Genomic DNA, 17,235 nt, shown 5'->3' on the forward strand with positions numbered 1-17,235 from the left:
TGTTGGAGATTAAATACATTTGATAAAAAGAAATATTATCAGTGGCTGTTAAACATAAGATTTTTTATTTAAAGGACATCCGAGGTGAAAAGAAACTAATGAGAAAAACAATTGTACCTAGTCGGATGGTTAGGAAGGAAACCACACCGGAGGTGGTTAAACAAAGTTTTAGTTGAGAGGCCATGGACCAAAAGGGTCTGAATGTGTTATTCCTTCCAGTGGTTTAGATGTGAAGGGAAAGAGAGAGATGGACTGGTAGTCAAGGATGGGACAGGTCCAGTCAGGGTTTCCAGAGAACTTCTTTTATGACCACATTTTTTAATAGCCAACCATCCGATGACATATGGCCATCTTTAAAATGGTCCTTTATTCCTTAAATATGTTCATTTTTGTGTCATTTCTCAAACACAAAATGGAGTTCTGCAGAAATTCACCCCAAAACGATACCCTAAATGTTTAGCTGGCTTGTTTGCAGGGACCAGGAAAAGGCAAACCATTTGGCCTTTTAGAGGAGATTATCGCTGTTAATTTATTTGTAATAATAGTAGTATTAAAAACAGTATTATTAAATTATGTATTATTTAGTCTTGTTTGTTTACAGCAATTTAACCTGCTGGGCGGTCTGGACGAGCTCAGCTCGTCCAGTACCGCCGGAGCCTGCCGCTCAGGCCCTGCTGGGCCGATTTGGCTTAAATAAAAAGCAGCACACGCAGCCGGCACTTTGCCAGCCGCGTGTGCTGCCTGATCGCCGCCGCTCTGCGGCAATCCGCCGCGAGCTGCGGCGAAAGAGGGTCCCCCCAGCCGCCTGAGCCCAGCGTCACTCCGCTCGTCGCTATGGCGACGATGTAAGCAAAACAAGGAAGGCCGCTCATTGCGGCCTTCCTTGTTTATTCTGGGCGCCGGAGGCGATCGGAAGAACGCCTCCGGAGCGCCCTCTAGTGGGCTTTCATGCAGCCAACTTTCAGTTGGCTGCATGAAATAGTTTTTTTTTTATTAAAAAAAAACCCTCCCGCAGCCTGCCTGGCGATCTTAATAGAACGCCAGGCAGGTTAATCCCATTCTCGTTAGTAGTCCCTGTAGAATAATGCACAAGATAGTTATTTTAAGTACAACCGAGTGATAGAACCATTAAAAAAAAAGCACAGATGCCAACAAGAAACTACACAGGCTAATAATAATCCTCTAGAGATTTACAGCAACAATCAAATCCTGTTTGTTTCTTCAACATTGAGTTGGGCCGAACGGTTCGCCGGCGAACGGGGTTCCTTGCGAACTTCGGTGGTTCGCGTGCGGGTGTCGCAGGCGAACGTTTGCGGAAGTTCGCTTCGCCTGGTTCGCATGGTTCGCTCTATAAAGCAAAATTTTTACCCTCCATTTCACTGTCAGCAGACATGTTATTGTCAAACACACTGCTTTCAATGCTATAGAACCCGCCCACCTTCCTTTCAAGCTAGGTCTTTTATACCATTTGACTCAGTTGTCTGCCTACACTAATTAGTTATGGGACAGCTGCTACACACTCTGCTAGGGAGATTTTAATTGGTCTCCCTCCTCCCTCCAACCCTGCAACCTGTTCCCTCCTCCCTCCTACCGGAGGGAGGAGGGTCTCTTCTGGCAGGGAATTATACTATTTTAAAAGCTAGTATACATCATACCATAGCTGGGAATCGAACCCAGATCTCACTGTGCAGTGGACACGTCACCCTAAGCACTGTACCACTACAGTAGTAAGTGAAGCTAGCCTAAAATGTACCATTAATGCTCAATGCAATAGAACCATTAGGTTGCTTAAAGGAGAACTGTAGTGAGAGGTATATGGAGGCTGCCATATTGATTTCCTTTTAAGCTATACCAGTTGCCTGGCAGCCCTGCTGATCTATTTGGCTGCAGTAATAATAATAATAATCCAAACATTTGTATAGCGCTTTTCTCCTGTCAGACTCAAAGCGCTCAAGAGCTGCAGCCACAGGGACACGCTCAAGAGGCCACCCTGCAGTGTTAGGGAGTCTTGCTTTGAACTCCTTACTGAATAGGTACTTGACCTAGCCAGGATTTGAACCCTGGTTTCCCATGTCAAAGGCAGAACCCTTAACCAGTACACTATCCAGCCACTGTCATGTGAATCCCACCACAAACAAGCATGCAGCTAATCTTGTCAGATCTTACAAAAATGTCAAACACCAGATCTGCTGCATGCTTGTTCAGGGTCTAGGGCTAAAAGTATTGGAGGCAGAGGATCTGCAGGATAGCCAGGTAACTGGTATTGCTTAAAAGGAAATCAATATGGAAGCCTCCATATACCTTTCACTACAGTTCTCCTTTAAAGGGAACCTTAACTGAGAGTGATATGGCTGTTTCCTGTAAACAATACCAGTTGCCTGGCAGTCCAGCTGATCTTTGTGACTGCAATAGTGGCTGAATCACACCCTGAAACAAGCATGCAGCTAATCCAGTCTGACTTCAGTCAGAGCACCTGATCTGCATGCTTGTTCAGGGGCTGTGGCTAAAAGTATTAGAGACACAGGATCAGCAAGCGATTCAGGCAACTGGTATTATTTTAAAAGGAAAAATCCATATCCTTCTCCGTTTAGGTTCCTTTTAAGGATTTGTAGCATAAAAACCAACTCACATTGGCTGGGATTTGAACCTGGGTCTCACTGTATGGTGGACAAGCACACTATCCACTATACCAACTGAAGCTGGCCTGAAATTGCTGGCCTGAAATTGCTGGCCTGAAATTGCTGGCCTGAAAACAAGCTGCATGCTTGTTTCAGGGTGTGATTCAGCCACTATTGCAGTCACAAAGATCAGCTGGACTGCCAGGCAACTGGTATTGTTTACAGGAAACATCCATATCACTCTCAGTTAAGGTTCCCTTTAAAGGAGAACTGTAGTGAAAGGTATATGGAGGCTTCCATATTGATTTCCTTTTAAGCAATACCAGTTACCTGGCTATCCTGCAGATCCTCTGCCTCCAATACTTTTAGCCCTAGACCCTGAACAAGCATGCAGCAGATCTGGTGTTTGACATTTTTGTAAGATCTGACAAGATTAGCTGCATGCTTGTTTGTGGTGGGATTCACACGACAGTGGCTGGATAGTGTACTGGTTAAGGGTTCTGCCTTTGACATGGGAGACCAGGGTTCAAATCCTGGCTAGGTCAAGTACCTATTCAGTAAGGAGTTCAAAGCAAGACTCCCTAACACTGCAGGGTGGCCTCTTGAGCGTGTCCCTGTGGCTGCAGCTCTTGAGCGCTTTGAGTCTGACAGGAGAAAAGCGCTATACAAATGTTTGGATTATTATTATTATTACTGCAGCCAAATAGATCAGCAGGGCTGCCAGGCAACTGGTATAGCTTAAAAGGAAATCAATATGGCAGCCTCCATATACCTCTCACTACAGTTCTCCTTTAAGCAACCTAATGGTTCTATTGCATTGAGCATTAATGGTACATTTTAGGCTAGCTTCACTTACTACTGTAGTGGTACAGTGCTTAGGGTGACATGTCCACTGCACAGTGAGATCTGGGTTCGATTCCCAGCTATGGTATGATGTATACTGGCTTTTAAAATAGTATAATTCCCTGCCAGAAGAGACCCTCCTCCCTCCGGTAGGAGGGAGGAGGGAACAGGTTGGAGGGAGACCAATTAAAATCTCCCTAGCAGAGTGTGTAGCAGCTGTCCCATAACTAATTAGTGTAGGTAGACAAATGGTATAAAGGACCTTGCTTGGAAGAGGAGGGAGGGTCCTTCAGCAGTGATGTGTATTTCACTCAATTAGGTGTGGCTCCAGGTATTAGAGCTTTTGAAACATGTTTTCTATCATTTTTCGCCTCCCCATTGAAGTCTATTGCGGTTCGCAAACTTGTTCGCAAACTTTTTCGCGAACCGAACCTTTCGTGGAAGTTCGCGAACAGGGTTCGCGAACCTAAAATCGGAGGTTCGGCCCATCTCTATTCAATAATAATATAAATAGGAAGTTAGTCATGCTACTCTAAAAGAGCGTATGTTTTCAGTATGCATGTATGACCTTATGTAACGATTATATTTATACAATGTGTGATCTCTCAGTCAGTTTGATTAAAAGTTGGATATAGGCGAAATTATTAATATTTCTTTACCTTGCAGATATTTTTTCCAATTTCTGTCTTCATAGAAGGTAGGTTATAAAGATTTATTTTACTTCCGGATTGTAAAGAATTTTTATGATATTCCTCTTCCTATTTTCTTCAGCAGTAACACTTGTAATGACAAATTGATTACATTGAAAATCTGTTAAAAAAAAATCTTTTTTTCTAAATGACTAGGACTAAAGGCCTGAACACACGCCAGGTGGAACTCGGCTGAGGTGGCCGATAATGACCTCCTCTACTGAAAATCCAGTGTGTGTATGGCAGCCCCCGATTCCTCCTGACCACTCTTGGTGGATCACTTCAGCCAATCAATGGGAGATAACATTGTTCTTAGTCACTTACCCAGCCCACCGGGCTGCTCCGCCTCCCTGCATAGAGGTGGTCTACAAAGCCAGATGGAATTTGGCCGAAGCAGCCAATAATGACCACCTCTGCTGAGAATCCAGCCTGTGTTTGCCAACCCCCAATGACTCCTTACTGTCCTTGGTGGATCACTTTGACCGCGCAACGGGAGAAAACATTGTTCTCGGACACTTACCCAGCATTACCGCGCATCGTCACTCCCGCGCTGCTCCACCTCCCCGCATAGAGGTGTTCAACCTTGCCTGCTTGCAAACTAATGCCATAATGCCATAACCCCAAAGCCCCCACCAATGGCCCCAATGGCCCCACCGAAGGGAGGGGCTGCCCCTAAGAGACCGATGTATCGACCTGAGGGTGGGTCAACACCCCATTTCTATGGAGCCAGGCCTAGAGGTAACAGACACCCACCAGTAAATATGGGGAACCAACATGATGCTAGGAGAGGTGAGCATCAGGAACCCCCCCCAGATTAAACTATCAGAGTAGGCCATATAATATACCTACCCATAATAGATATGACCCCCTTAGACAGGAACCTGGTTACCATCCTTTTTTAGAGCAGGGCCCAATATATCGCAGACCCCCGTGGAACAAACCAGTGAACAGAATAGAATACGACCCACCGGAACCACCGACTCCGGGAGGTCACAAAAGAAGAACAGACGGGGAATACGAGGGGGGAGGCGTATTCAAGAGAAGAAGAGAGAGATAGGGCAAGGTATCTATAACCTAAGTGGATCCCCTTTAAATCAAGCTGAACTCCGACTACTAGACAAGGGTTTAAAACACGCCCCAAAACAGCCACTAGACAAATTTAATACCTATATAGATCTACAAAAATATGCCAGGGTACTTAATATTAAGAAATACTTTATTAACAAAGAGGGCCCCACCAGTAGAATCAACCCAATATATCAATACCAGCACACAGGAATGAAAAATAGGTCTCTCTTTAACCCACAGCATGGCTCTAGTTTGAACTGTGTTGAAGTCTTCAAAAAAATGGTTGAGGGTGAACTGGAGCTCTTACAACCACAAAAAACGAAAGGGGTAACTAACCTGGCCAAAGAAATGCTGGAGGAGAAACAACTTGTTGTGAGACCAGCAGATAAAGGAGGGGGGGTGGTGGTTTTAAGTAAGGTCCAATACATGGAGGAACTGGAGAGGTTGGTGAATGACACAACCACATATAAAAAACTTAACGGAAATCCGTGTAGAGTGTTTTCTGATGAATTAAAATTGATACTTAAAGATGGGCTGAAAGAGGGAATATTGGATGATAAGGAGTTTGAGTTCCTCATGCCAACGGCGCCCAGGACTCCAATTATATATCAGGTGCCGAAGATACACAAGCGATTGGACAAGCCACCCGGGAGGCCCATCATTAGCGGTATAGGCTCACTCTCTCATAGGGTGGGCCAGTACTTGGACCATTTCCTACAACCGCTGGTGGCGGGCCTCCCTCAGGTGGTCAAGGATACTAAACACATGTTGCAGATTCTCAAAGAGGTGGATGCAAAACAGGGTGATATATTGGTGACAGCGGACGTTACGTCGCTGTACACGAATATTCCCCATGGAGCTGGGATGGAGGCAGTAAAATTCTATCTGGAAAAGGAACCTACTATGAAACCCAAACAAATCCAGTTCATCGTGCAACTATTAGAATTTGCACTTACGCGGAATTACTTCTGGCACAAGGGCGAATTCTATTTACAGATAAGAGGATGTGCCATGGGGGCGGGGTTTGCCCCCTCTCTGGCAAACCTCTTCATGGGGAGATGGGAAAGTGACGTTTTAGGGGAAGGAAATGATGAACGTTTACACGTCTGGCGAAGATTCATTGATGACCTGTTTGTGTTGTGGAGGGGAACAATGGATGAGCTGGTGGTCTTCTTTGAAGGTCTGAATTCGAATGATCTGAACATTGAGCTAACTATGGAGGCGAGTGAGGGTGAGATACACTTCCTGGATTTAAACATCCGGAGAGTGGGAGCCACACTCACTACCTCTACTTACTTCAAACCCACAGACAGGAATGGGTACCTGTCCACCAAAAGTTGCCATCACCCAAACTGGCTTAAGGCGGTACCAGAAGGCCAGTTCATACGCCCGAGGAGAAACTGTACGCAGATGGAGGATTATATCTCCCAGTCACAGACACTACTCAATAGATTTGTAGACAAGGGGTATGACGAAATAAACACCCAAAGACAGATCATGGAAGTGGGCAGGATTAACAGAGAAACTTTATTGGATGATGTATCTAGATCTAACACTAGAGAAATGAACAACATTCCATTCATAACTAATTTTTCCACCCAGTTTAGACAGGTGGAAAGAATCATAACAAAACACTGTCCGATACTCAAAGCAGATGCGGCCCTGGGGGAAGCACTACCAGCTCACCCAAAATTCATATACAGAAGGGCCAGGAACTTGAAAAACATACTGGCACCTAGTTGTGTGAATCCGCCGGTGGAGGTAACCCCCTTTTGGCAACAAAATGGTTTCTTTCACTGTAGAGACTGCATAGGGTGTAGGGAGATTTGCCCTGTTCGATGTCAGGAGGTCACGTCCACTTACAATGGTGCCACATTTAAAATAAAGCAAAATATCACATGCAACTCAAAAGGAGTTGTATATTTGATTTGGTGTGATTGTAATTTACAATATATCGGGAGGACGAAAAGGGCCTTGAAGGAGCGAATTGGGGAGCATATAGGTAATATTAGGAGGGGCTTTGTGGGTCACAGTGTGTCAGACCACTTTAGAAAGTGCCACAACCAGGACCCTAGCTGTCTAAAGTTCTGTGGTGTGGAGAAAGCCAGGTACTCATGGAGGGGGTGTAATAGAATCAGGATGATCTCCCAAATGGAGACCCGTTGGATATACAAAATGAGCACCCTGAAACCTAGGGGGTTGAATATAGACATTGACCTAAATTGTTACATTGCTAATAGCTGATCAATAATGTATAGGATTGATACTGATGTATTGTGTGGAATTAATGCTGGTAGTCAATTGCAATATGAATAAGAACCACTAGATGGCGTGTACAGGGAATATCCTGATGCCTCTTGGGATTGGCAGGGATGTGTGGCGGAACGGCCCCCATCTGCATATAACTACTTATACCCCATTCCACATATCCCACTGTCCATTGTGAATTCTAATGACACGTTTTTAACTTTTCTAACTTTCATTTTTCGGTTTTAAATTGACACTACTGATGGTTTCATTCAACATTAGATGTTGAAGTGAAGCAATGGTCTTTTTTCAATAAAGCTTGGCTTGTTACGGTGCACTTCCGTGCGGTGGAGCGCACGGAAGTGATGTCCGCAAGGCTCATACTGAGCCAGAGCGGAAGGTGGGAAGCGACGAGTATAAGAACTGACGTCGGCAAGCTAACCACGCCCCTGATGAGTCACTCGGAGTGACAAAACGCGTAGGGTGGAGCTTGCCGGACGTCCAGGAAGTAACGGTGATGTGGTAGCAGCGGCGAGAGCGGGACTACACCTTCTAGCCTACCCAGGAGGCAACGGGGGAGAGCCCGTTTCAAACTCTGTGCCTGATTAACCGCAACGAGACTGTGAGTGTAACTTTTTAATAAAACTTTACATCTTTTAACTGAATTACGCTATGGAAGCTTTCTTCTTTATATGAGGTACGCATCAACCAACATACATCATTCAGGATACCGTGTTCTAAGAGGAGTTGGCAACCCCAAAGTGCTGGAGTCGCACATTGCTGGGCGCTCATTGACCAGTCTAATAGTGGTCAAACTTGCTGGGTGAGTTCAATCCCACACGGGGTGTATGGTGGTGGAAACAGGACACAGCTGAGCGCTATCTTGTATATTGGAAAATTTTGCTAACAGTCTGCCGCGGCTGACATGGAAGCGCACCTGTGACAAAGGACAATTTTTCATTTAGCACACTGAGCAGTGAAAACTGTTTTTTAATAACTGTCTCATTTTCATTGTTTTATTATATGTTTTTTTATTATATGTTTCTAACCTTGACTAGTACCGCCACAATAGCGCTTTCAAAATATTGTTGAAAACAGGCAACATGTCTGCTCAACCTTGTAATGCCGACCAAGGGATCAGCTCCCGATCACCGTCTGTCGACATTAATCGAGCATGTATACAGCCTTCAGTCTAGTAGACTGAATTCATGAGCCAACTTAGTGTCTGTATCACAATGAAGGCTATGAGCAGTGCAATTCATTTTTTATATATATATTTTAAATGTTTCTGCAATTTTTATACTTAGGCTGGATTCACACTGTGGGTCCGAACCAATTCACTTTTTCAGTTTTCTCCTAGGAGGTAATTTGTCATCTTCTGTTGAAATTAATTTTTGTACTCTGCAATGGAAAAAGTACTAGAAAGTAAGAGCAAAAGTACTGCCAAAATTATTCTGAGTATTTTCTTGCTGGCTGGTGGCTCAAAAGGCATTTTATTGATAAGATGTGAAAATATCACCTAGGAGAAAACTTGAGAGAAAAAGTGAATTGGATCGGGCATTGTGTGCGTGAATTACAATGGAGACTGGACATAGACTTTAAAGAGACTCTGAAGTCTCCCTAAAATGAGGTTTGTAGTTTAAAAACCTTATTACCATTATTGTCCCACCTAAAACGCAGTAGAACCGCGGCTGAAAACCCCCTCAATCAACCCAAACTCACGGGGGTCCACGGCAGGCAACTTCTGCATAGAGGCAGCGCAGGTCTGCCTTCATGCGCGTCAATCAGCGCGGAACGCCACCTCTCCCCCGCCCCTCTCAGTCTTCCTGCACCGAGAGGGGCGGGGGAGAGGCGGAGATACGCGCTGATTGACGCGCATAGAGGTGGCAGCAAAATCCACGACCGAGAAAGTCATGGATTTTGCCTGCCGTGTACCCCCATGAGTCTGGGGTGATTGAGGGGGTTTTCAGCCACGGTTCTGCGGCGTTTTAAGAGAGACAATAATGTTAATGAGGTTTTTAAAATAAAAACCTCATTTTAGGGAGACTTCAGAGTCTTTTTAATACAAAGCCTGCATGTGCCGAGTTAGAATAATGTGATCAGTCACCAACGCAGTACTGAGAGTACATAGAATTATATGGGCAGTGAATTGACATGCAGAATTATTCTGCAATGCAACTGATGCAGTGTGAAAGGATCCTTAAAGAGGAACTCGAGTGAAAATAATGTAATTTGAAAAAGTGCCTAATTTTTACAATAATTATGTATAAATGATTTAGTCAGTGTTTGCCCATTATAAAATCTTTCCTCTCCCTGATTTACATTCTGACATTTATCACATGGTGACATTTTTATTGCTGGAAGGGGATGTCGGTGGATGGAGATGCTGCTTGCTTTTTTTGGCAGTTGTAAACAGCTGTAAACAGCTGTTATCTCCCACAATGCAACAAGGCTCCCACAATGTGATGTCTGAACCATGGTCTTGACATCCCACTGCTGGAGGGGTTTCACCACAATATCAGCCATAAAGACCCCCCTGATGACCCTTTTGTGAAAAGGAAAAGATTTCTCATAGGAAAGGGGGGTATCAGCTACTGATTGGGATAAAGTTCAATTCTTGGCTACGGTTTCTCTTTAAAGAGACCCTGAACGTCACTCTGTCACATTCCAGATGACTTCCTTATCGCAGTGCGCGTGCTCACAGCAGAGTGGTGTTCATGATCCAACTATGCATTCATGAAAGCTAGTATATTTGGCTCAATGGTCCCGACCACAGGTGGTCCAATCCTAGTGCGAGACATATTTTGGAGAAATAGATGCTTGAGGGGAATGGAAGACGCAGCCTTGGACTGGATACCATTGCAGATCAATGTATGTACTGTATTTTTTAACTCGGATATCATTCCTTTAAGGACCTCATCAGCGGATAATAAACAACTAAATAGCAAACCTCTCAGGCTTTTGTTGCGCAGATGGCAGTGTGTAAGAAACAAGGAATGTTACCATTTTACAATGGTTTTCAAGTGTGTTTAATGTGTTTAATATATTACAGGTCCATTTAAATTACAGTAATCAAAACAACCAAGATTGTTTTAGGAGCCAATAAAGAGCCTAAAGCCTCTGCTGAAAAACAGCACTTTAAACTATTGTAAGCCAGGTGTACGGTGTATCTATTAATTGTAAAGATAAAGGGCATAACATCACATCCTACCCCTCTACCTTCACATCCCATGCATAGCTCTGATGCCCCAAGCTACAAAATCCCTCCTTCCTCTTGGTCTGGGCCAAGTACAAAGAACAGGTATGTTCAATATGACCAGTGCAGCCCCACGACCCCTATAACTAGTGCAACTACCATGACCTTCCATAAAAAGTGCAGCCAGTATGACACCCTCCCATCACCCATGAAAAGTGTGGCCACCATGAATCCATTGCAAGTGCAGTCACCATCAGTCTCCTACACTTCCCTCTCTCCAAAATAAGTGCAGCCATCATGGGCTTCCTTCCTCCCCCCATGCAAAGTACAGAAACAGTGGTGAATTCAAAGCATTCCTCCTTCTCTAGCATTTAATCCTCTTCCTGGAGGGAGACACTCAAAGTTCCTTACCTGAATAAGAATCAGAATCAATTTTATTTGGCCAATTAAGTTTGCACTTACAGATGCTTAATGAACATAAACAAGACAATACAAGGACTTACAGTATAGATATTACAAGTCAAGGACAGTATATGGTAAAAAAAACCAGGGTGAGCAGTGTTTTTTTCCAGGTCTGTGCTGTAATGCTGTCAAGTCCTAGCAGTTTCAACATTGCCATTTGTCCTGGATCAGTTAACGTGTTTCTCCATTATGCATGGCTATTAGTTGAGTGAAGAAGCTGTTCCTGTGCCCACTGCCTGGAAAGTTTTTTTGCGACTGACCAGTATCTTACTCTAAAGGCATAAGTTAGATGATGGAGTGAGCAGGGTCAGAGGCAATCTTAGTCGCTCTCTTTCTGCATCTGCTAGCGTAAAGATCCTGCAGGGGAGGTAAGCTACAGCCAATTATTCTTTCTGCTGATCAGATGATGCACTGCAGTCTCACCTTTTCATGCATGGAGCAGGAGCCAGAGCCAGACAGTCATAGATGATGTCATCATGGAGTCGATGATTGCTGTGGAAAACTGCACCATTAGTAACGGTACTTATCTGTTAGCCGGGCGCATCCAGCAGGTCAAAAAACTCCCCCAGAGTTACATCTTTCCCTACTATCCATGTCGGCCTGGAGGGGGAATAGTAATTAGCGCCACCTGCCGGATGCGCCCGGCTAACGGATAAGTACCGTCCAAACTTTTTCAGCTGCTGTAGGTGGTACATTGTCTGTTGGGTTTCCTCCATCCTGCTGCTCCACAGTTTTGACATGTCATGCAGTAAGTCTTGGAACCACATGGTGATGAGTGACAGCAGGTGACTGAACCTAAGAGGACTGTCTGACACTGCTTTCCCATCACTGTACTAATGGTGGGACATCATAAAGTCTAAAAATTAGTGGCTATAAGGAGAGTCTCTCCATGAGGTGAAGGGTAAAGTCGAGGCTCCTTTCCTTCTTTCCCCGCACCTATGGGACTGTTTCCTTGGTAGTTACATCAGCAGTAAAATGGAAATCTCTGTATTAATCAGAAGTAATAACTATTGTAATTAATACATATGGAAATACACTTTTGAACGTGAAGCGCTAGATGTCTTTGTTTTGAAATGTTAGCACTTCCAATTCCCAGTTGATTTTTTTTACTCACGAGGACCATCAATGAACTTGAGTGTTTGTTTATTTGCTCTCATGACATTAATCTACACAGGTGTGCAATGGCTGGTGTGATCCTGAACATGGATAGACCAGGTTGTGCCACACGCAGAGCTTCATTGTCACAGTAATCCACAATCTCATTATTGTTTCCACAAAACAGTTTGTCCAACCACAAGATATGCATTTACAGGTGAGCAGTTTATTTTCTGTCTTATCTTTTCTTAAGCTGTGTGCTTTTTGCCTTTTTTCCTCCTTTAAAATGAACGTTTCACAGCCCTGCTTAATCATCCAGATACCTTGCATGGCTCACAATATCAGGTCTACGTTAAATAATGCAGGGCTGTGGAGTCGGAGTCGAGGAGTCAGAGCAATTTTGGGTACCCGGAGTCGGAGTTGGTGGTTTCAATAAACGGAGGAGTCAGAGTTGGATGATTTTTTTTTTTATAGAAATGTGCTTTGTTCAAGTGCATAAAAAAAAATAATACAAACATTTGCGAGTAAACATGGTGCAGTAAGTAAATATGATACAATCTCCAGAAAATAATCTGAGAAGACCAAGTGAGATAGAGAATTGTCATATAAGAAACATCCTTAATCCAATAGGAAACATCCAAAAAAAAGATTCAGTAATAGGAAGAACCATAATCAAGACAAAATCTCAAGATAGTTGGTTACAATGAGTACAATGCTTCCAAATAACATCATCAAATTTATCAAGATTGTCCGAGGCAGCGTAAAATAATCTGTCTGATAGTCTAATTGAATGAAGTCTATTATATACCAGTGAAATTGGAAGGTTAGGAGATTTCCAAAAAAGGCAATGACCCAAATGGCAGCGAGGATGAAATAATTATAACGTTTTCTGAATGGTCGAGTAATTCCAGGGTTAGGAGCAAATAATAGAGCTTGAGATTTAGAAATAGTGACAGGGAAAGAAAAAATAGAGGTGGCTAAGGCTAGTAGATCTACCCAAAATGATTGTGTTATAGGGCAGTCCCAGAATATATGAATCAGGGTTCCAGTAAGGCCACAATTACAAAAACAAAGTAGGAAGGAAGAAGGAAAAATTCAATGAATTCTGGCAGGGGTGTAATACCAACGTAATAACAATTTAACAGGAGTGTCCTTAAGAATATTAGAAGAGGAAACAGAGGCAATATAGAGTTGGATGATTTTTGAACCAAATCCATAGCCTTTGTAAAAATTAGACTAAGGAGTTGAAGTCGAGGAGTCGGAGTAATTTTGGTTACCTGGAGTCTCAGTTGGTGGTTTCATAAACTGAGGAGTCAGAGTTTGAGTCTGATGATTTTTGTACCGACTCCACAGCCTTGAAATAATGGCCTTTATATTTTTCAACTTGGAACCCAACACTTTGCTTTTATTCTGAAGCAAATGAGAGAATCATTATTGCCAAATTAACTGTGCTCACTAGTATGTGGGTGGCAGGATAAGGTGGGACACATTATAAGTCAAGCCCAAAGTATTATAATTGAAAGTATTTGAAATATAATAAAAGCAATGTAAAAATATCCACAACACGCCAGATGTTGATAAAATTAGATCTCTTTATTAATACAGGTAGTCCCCGACTTACGAACGACCTGCTGATACGAACAGCATGGATTCTCTGTTTCCATGGGAACAAGTCAAAAAAGATTTTTTATCGGACTTGTAGTTTTTGAGAAAATCGATTTTAAAAAAATCTAAGAAAAATGACTTTTAAACTTGTATAAACAGGTACAAAGGGCAGAGGTGACACAGAGGGGGACACTGGATGCACAAGGGGGCACAGAGGAGGTACAGGGGACAGAGATGGCATAATGATCGGACTTAAGAACAGATTCATGTTTAGAACGAACCTACAGTCCCTATCTCGTTCGTTAACAGGGGACTACCTGTACATACAAAAGACAGGCCGGTAGCTGACGCATTTCAGACATACAGGTCCGTGGTCATATGACTGAGGACCTGTGTGTCTGAAATGCGTGAGCTATCATCCTGTCTTTGGGAGGTACCAATAAAGAGATCTGGGTTTTATCCACATCTGGTGTGCTGCAGCCATTTGTACATTTCTCTGTGTTGCTGTCCGGTGGAGGGATTGCCCAGCACAGCCATGATGTGAGGGGTTTATAGCGGTCTACCTGCTGCTGTAGGCTATAGTGGACATATAATTAAAAATCACATTTTACATAGTCATTAAGTATATCAGGAATCAGGATAGCGCATTACTGTTTTGTAGTTGAAGCAGACCAGAGCCCAAACACAGATGAGAAACGGGGAAGCAGGCATGTATAGTGAGCTGTCCTGATGCTCACCGTTCCCCCCGCCCCTTCCTCCTTTCTGCCCCCTCTTGTAGCTGCAATTGCCCCGTGGCCCCATCTTCTGGTCGGCCAGGTGGGGAGCACAAAGTGACATCACACGCAAGCGCAGAGCGCTCCCAGCCGGGGGTTCCATACTGATATATGCGTGCCTGCAGACGTAGCAAGCATACAGCCTGGCCAGAAAGCCGTAATGCTCCCCAACCGGCCGACCAGAAGACGGGGCCATGGGGTAATTGCAGCTACAGGAGGGGGCAGAAAGAATAATGGGGGAGTGGTGAGCATCAGGAGAGCTCACCATACATGCCTGCTCCCCCCGTTTCTCATCTGTGTTTGGGCTCTGGTATCCTTTAACAAAAAGTACTTAGTGTTCAATTGAAAATAGAACAAAGGACACCTATCAAATGATGAGCTTGGGAACATTTTTGCAAACCCCACATTTCAAAAAATCTGGGACTGGGGCAATGCAAACATTTTAGAAAATGTGTAGTATAAAAAAAAGTATCTTACAAGTTAAAAGGTTAATTATTGATAGTTAACAGTAAATGGGCGTAATGCAATGTTCCCCAAACCTGTGCCTTTAATAGGGATAGATAAAGTGGTGTAGCAATGGGGTGCAGAGGTTGTGATCACACCGAGGCCCTTGGGCTAGAGGGGCCCCGAGGGCCACTCCCTCAAACACAGTATTAGCTCTTTATTGGTCCTGTGCTGGTTATAATCACTTCTATAGATGCTTTAAATAGTAGTAATCATAAACAAACTGTTCCCCATCCCCTACTTGCACCTCTGACACTGTGGTGTCCTTGGCAGATTTTAGTGCCCCGTATCAATTGCTATGTATAGAGAGATTGGGGGACCCAGTGTAAAACTTACCTATAGCTCCTTTGCAGCGCCACCGGATGGATTACATTTTCCCTGATTGCACTTTGTGAAAAATGAATTGACAGTTTAAATTCTTGCTGGGTACACTGAGACAATTTATTGGTTAAGATGTAGATATATGTATTTATTTGTTTATGTATTTAATTACATTAACCTTTTGCACAATCTATAACCAGCAGTTTTTTTTTAATACACTGCCTAAACCCAGCTTTAGCACTGGAATGGTTCTTTTAGGAGTGATGAAATACAAAATATTATAAATGAAATTGCTTGTGGAATTTGCCTTGACTGACATCGATGTGTTTTAAATGGTTTTATGGAATAATAACTACAATAATGATTTATTCAATAAAGATGAATTGTTTGATTTTTTTATGAATGAGGCTCTTTTCTGGTTCTTTTTTTCCCTTACTACTCTGTCTTATTAGGTCAACAAAGATTACATTCTATCAACAGTTTCTTCAAATTTAACTTTCACCCACGTGACGGAATTTATCATTTTGGGGTTTCCAAGCTTTCAAAAATATCAGATTTTGCTTTTTTGTGTATTTCTTTGTATCTATCTTTTCACCCTCTCTGGCAATGGGATCATCTTCTTTTTGGTCATTCTTGACCAACATCTCAAGACCCCAATGTATTTCTTTGTTAGTAACTTGTCCTTCCTTGACATGAGCTATACTTCCGTAACCATCCCAAAGATGTTGGCAACATTTTTGATGAACCTTGATACTATATCATACAATGCCTGCTTTGCCCAAATGTATATTTTCCTATCTTTAGCAGCCACGGAGTGTTTACTCCTGGCTGTAATGGCCTACGACCGCTACCTAGCCATATGCAAACCCTTACACTACCCAACTATCATGACAAAAAGGTTGTACATAACACTGTCAGCTGTAGCATGGGTTGAAGGCTTTGGAATTCTACTTATACTCTTGATCTTAGCCTTACGGTTACCATTTTGTGGTCCTAATATTATCCACCATTACTACTGTGATCTTCCTCCACTGTTGCAGTTGGCTTGTGCCAGTACATACCTCAATGCAGCTGTTGGATCTTCCCTTGGTGCCTTGATAATTGTGATAAGCTTTACCCTAGTTGCCATATCTTATATTAAGATTATAGTAGCTATCCTCAAAATCAATTCTGGCGTGGGCCGTAGGAAAACCTTCTCCACTTGCGCCTCTCACTTTGCAGTTGTAAATGTATTTTACTTGCCCATCATCTACATGTATATTGGTCCAACAGCCTCCTACTCCTCAGATGATGTGGACTCTTTGGTGGCCATGTTATACACAGTATTAACTCCTATGATGAATCCCATTATATACAGCCTGAGAAACGAGGACATTAAAGAAGCTTTCCAACAGAAGATAAGCTGCAAATTTATCAGAACCGGCTTTAATGCAGAATGGTAATTGTGGAAACATTAAATAGGTCAATGCATTATTCCTAAATGTCCTAATTAAAGTGTGCTTGAGGTGATAATAAAGTCAAAGAAACTGATAAAATCAATAAAAATGTTTAAAAAAATAAAATAAAAGTCAAACAAACTGTGCCTGTCTTCATTTAAAATGGAGACTGGCCTTATACATACCACTCCATCCCAACAGCTGCTGGGTCCATGTCTTCTCAGACAACACATTGACCTAACAATCATTCTCTTTTTGTAGGCCTTCTGCTTGCACCACACCTCTTCCACATCCCTGTACATGACACACCAGCACATCCATACTGGGCATGTGTGAGTAATGTCCATCCATGCCCAAGTAGGAAGAAGCTGTTTGAGC

At 43.1% G+C, this 17,235-nt stretch overlaps 1 long non-coding RNA gene across 2 annotated transcripts in view; it reads left to right on the forward strand.

Annotated features, from left to right (window-relative positions):
- Positions 1 to 16,911, forward strand: part of LOC137543946 (uncharacterized) — a 37,736-nt gene extending 20,825 nt beyond the window's left edge. The window contains exons 4-6 of one of the 2 annotated variants that reach the window (XR_011025673.1): positions 4,128 to 4,158; positions 12,298 to 12,435; positions 16,694 to 16,911. This is a non-coding gene — a long non-coding RNA (uncharacterized lncRNA). Of the gene's footprint in view, positions 1 to 4,127; positions 4,159 to 8,162; positions 8,289 to 10,136; positions 10,287 to 12,297; positions 12,436 to 16,693 lie in introns of those variants that run through there. The other variant, XR_011025672.1, reaches the window with a different exon arrangement.
- Positions 16,912 to 17,235: the final 324 nt, after the last annotated feature.

This window comes from Hyperolius riggenbachi, chromosome 2 (genome assembly GCF_040937935.1).
Source record: "Hyperolius riggenbachi isolate aHypRig1 chromosome 2, aHypRig1.pri, whole genome shotgun sequence".
Lineage (NCBI taxonomy): Eukaryota > Metazoa > Chordata > Amphibia > Anura > Hyperoliidae > Hyperolius > Hyperolius riggenbachi.